At 33.3% G+C, this 4,002-nt stretch overlaps 1 long non-coding RNA gene across 1 annotated transcript; it reads right to left on the bottom strand.

The window, feature by feature from the left end:
- Nucleotides 1-1,240: 1,240 nt before the first annotated feature.
- LOC113293321 lies at nucleotides 1,241-2,522 on the bottom strand. The gene is made up of 2 exons (XR_003332216.1): nucleotides 2,151-2,522; nucleotides 1,241-1,579 (listed from the first exon to the last, which is right to left on the bottom strand). It is a non-coding gene; the product is annotated as an uncharacterized LOC113293321 (long non-coding RNA).
- Between the last annotated feature and the right edge of the window lie 1,480 nt (nucleotides 2,523-4,002).

The following is a 4,002-nucleotide window of genomic DNA, read 5'->3' as shown; positions in this document are numbered from 1 at the left end:
TCTACTAAAAGTCATATGATAGAGTCTCATAAGATAGAATGGCAATATATTGGTTCAGTCTTCATATACCTGATACAGAAGTTCTTCAAATGTCTTCGTCGATCTTCAGTATTTAAGGTTGATGTCTGATACTCCACTACAAATCCTAACCTAGTCCGACACTTGACTTAGTAGACTAGAAATCAAGATATAGTTTTGATCACCTAATATTGACAACAAGCTTGAGATAACAAAACTTGTGGGTTCAACCGAGCAATGCTCTAACATTGAATACAGTGTCGAACAATCTATTCTTTTCACTTTGGAACAGTGGTGAATAGTAGTTGAATTAGTTTGTATTTTTTGAGTAGTCTCTACTCCCAAAATTGAGTTTTTTTCCGACTAATTTTGGGCCTATGGTTTTTTTTGGGCCTGTGGATTTTGAATCTTACCTAGACTAAAGAGATAAGGGTGTCTAAACTAGGCATAAATACTAAGTTACCCTCACTATTAAAACATAATCCTAAGCCTTATCCTTTTAAGTTTGAAACCTATTCAAATCCAGCAAGTTAAAATCTAGACCAAACTGAAGAGTAAACTTTTCTCAACAATAGGGAAAGTTGAGATGATCAATTCTGTGGCAGACTCAATAATAACATATCAGGTGTCGTGCTTTTTCATACCAAAATCTATAGAAAAGAAAATGGATACTCTTAACGTAGCTTTTTGGTAGGATCATACTAAGGAAAACTTGTACTTGAAATTTGTGGGAGTCGATCTATAAACCGACAATCATAAGAGTCCTAGGCTCCAAGGTTTTCAAATCGTGATTCGTTTATCACTTTTAAGAATAGATTTGTATGTTAAATCGTGAATCAAAAATTCATAGGAGGCAATTAAAATTTCTTATTATGTCATGTGTCTGTGTAAATAATGTTTTAATATTTGGAATATTTATTAGATGTTTTTTAAATCTTTCAAATTCGTAAGTTAAATGTAATAGTAACCTTACATATGTAAAATAAACTGTATTGATATTAACAATTGGTAAAACGGAATAGTGGTAAGAGATGCTTGTTGGGGCGACCAAGCGAAGCGAAGGAGGACCTTATATGGCCACTTTGTAAAATCTAAGTCATCAATTGACACAAAAAGATTGGATTTGGTGTCCATGGTTAGTCTTTTTCACTTAAAACAATTATCCCGCCCTTTTAGTCCAATTACTATAACACCTTATTATCTTATTTTTTTAGGGGTATAATTAGAAAGCAAACTTTAATATAACATATCTAAAAATCTGTGCCTTGGAAGTTTACAAAATTTATCTCACTGGAAAGGTTATAAAAAAATCTACGCAACGAGTACAAACAATAATATCAAATTTAGAATTTTTACGAAAAATTCGGAGGTATTTATCATTTTAGGCACAATTTTAGAAAATTAAATGTATATCCATTATGCAAACCACCACAAAGGATACATAATACTTTATGTAGCCATATTTTGGTTTATGTATAAACTAGAACACCGCTGCCACGATTGGGAGGGCCGATCGAAGAAAATGAAACACTTCTTCTAGTGACATCAAAATGACATTCACCTACAATAAGATCTCATTTAGTCAAGTAACAAATATATGTAGATGCTATGATACATGAGCACTTGCAGAAGCAAATAAATCAGAAATATAATTAGATTGCATATAACAAATTACACTGTCAGAAATTGTTCCCTGGATCTACTCAACTATTTCCAGTAAAAATTCAAATCTAAAATCAGACTCAGAGACTCAAATCATTTGATTACCCTAAAGTTCAACAATCAAACTTGAAACCTGCAAACTTGTCTTAAGTAAATAAATAAAGAATTCCAAAGTAATGTGGAACTGAGAGTGCCATATCTATCACTAGTAACAATGGAGCTTTCAGATTTTCTTTTTCGTTTGAATTCACTAATTACAAACAAGAGGAATCCCAAATAAAAACCTATCATGTGTATTAATACTAAATTGCAGTTTTCTTCTTGTGAATCAAGTTGATTGCAAAATCAAAATTCAAAGAGGTATAAGTGATCGTATTTGGACTGAATCTAATAAGACCCAAATTGAAAGGAATGATCTAAACATGTTATCCCCAACAAAGAACTGAAATTAATAGTTTAATTAGTTTTACCTGGAGAAGAAAAATTAAAACTCCCAATTTAACACTGTTATCTCAAACATCAATTCGACCTCCGTCGATGATTGAGTAACTTTGTGAACAGAGATTGGACTGAAGTTGAAGAAGATTGAAGGTTAGGTTGAATCAAACTCCAACAACAAACTCCAAATCGTGAAAATCCTCAATTTTTTCTCGAACCCTAACTTTGTAAAATTCTTAATTTAATCATCAACTTCTTCTTTACAACAGATTTAGAAATATCTTCATTTATTCTTCTTTTTTCTTCGATCTCTCATAGCACTAGATTCTCAAATCCTAGATGCAAATTGTTAACAGATCTTCCCAAATCACCGCAGTAACACTCTAAACTTATATCGAAGGAGGAAGAATCGGGAGAAATGAATTTTTTCTGAGTGAAATTTATATATATATATTTTGACTTTAGGTCCTTACAAATTTAGTTAATTTAATATAAACCCTCATAATTTCTTATATATTGTACGAAATCCTTTATAGATGAACGTCTACCATCAAATCCATGTTTTAAAATTATCTTATCCAACGAACGATATTGAATCTACACACGGAAATCTCTTCTTAAATGAACGGCTCCCATCAATCCCGTGTTTTTAATTTATGTGATCTAACAGACCATATTGAAATTGCACACTGAAATATTTGTAATCTTTTTATCAAATTGTTAGGGTCCATTTGACAAAAAAGTGGTCATAAAAGGGACTTCCTCCCTTCGGGCCCTCCGGTCGGTCGGCCCAACTAATTTTCCGTTGCGACTAATAAAACGATGTACTCCCGCCATTTCAAGAAAAGTGATACTTTCACATTAGGCACAATTCTCGAAAAGTGAATGCATAGCCAATATGCAAACCACCACAAAGGATGCATAACACATCGTGCAACCATATTTTGGTTTATACTAATTTTACGTTTCAGAAAAAGTGATACTTTCACATTCCGTTTCAGGAAAAGTGAAACTTTCGCTCCGTTTCAGAAAAAGTGATACTTTTGTTCCGTTTTGAGAAAAGTGATACTTTCGCCATATTTCACCTTTTCTGAAACAGGGCGAAAGTATCACTTTTCCGAAACGGGGTGAAAGTATCACTTTTTCTGAAACGGGGTGAGAGTATCACTTTTTCCGAAACGACACGAAAGTATCACTTTTTCTGAAACAGAGCGAAAGTAAATTTTTTCTGAAACGGGGCTAGAGTATCACTTTTTCTGAAACTGAGCGAGAGTATCACTTTTTCTGAAACTGAGTGAAAGTATCAGTTTTTCTAAAACAAGACGAAAGTATCACTCTTTTCTGAAACGGGGAGAAAGTAATCGCCGGCAAACCCCATTTTCATATTCTACTTCGGTCGTCCCTCCCACCATGACAACGATTGTACTAGTATATTAGATGAGGTTAAGGTCAAACCATTCAAATTTCATTTTTGAAATCTAGATTTTGAAAAATTGTGTTTGAATTTTGTCATAAATCGTTCACTGATGTTGACTTACCCAAGTTTTAGGAAAAAGATTCGGCTACGCGATCCGACTCAAACTCAGATTTGTGACATAACTCGTACGAGTCCAAAAACCATGCTCTAATAAATTGATAAAATAAATAAAGCCTTGCTAAAAGAAATGGCATGAAGACAAGTAAAAAACCCACATCCACTGTAAGCCTCCACTCTTAAGGTTAATTACTTCAAAAATTTCTCATCATTCTGCTTAAGAAAACCAAACTCGAATATTTCTTGGTACTACGAAGGGGGTTGTTCAGGGATCGTGAAAAGATGAGGGTACCAAGTACACAACCAATCTTTCGAATCCAATGACCTTCAAGCATACAATTAAAAAACTT

This window comes from Papaver somniferum, chromosome 7 (assembly GCF_003573695.1).
Source record: "Papaver somniferum cultivar HN1 chromosome 7, ASM357369v1, whole genome shotgun sequence".
Lineage (NCBI taxonomy): Eukaryota > Viridiplantae > Streptophyta > Magnoliopsida > Ranunculales > Papaveraceae > Papaver > Papaver somniferum.
The sequence above is the reverse complement of the archived record's forward strand: the minus strand, read 5'-3'. Positions and strand labels throughout refer to the sequence as shown.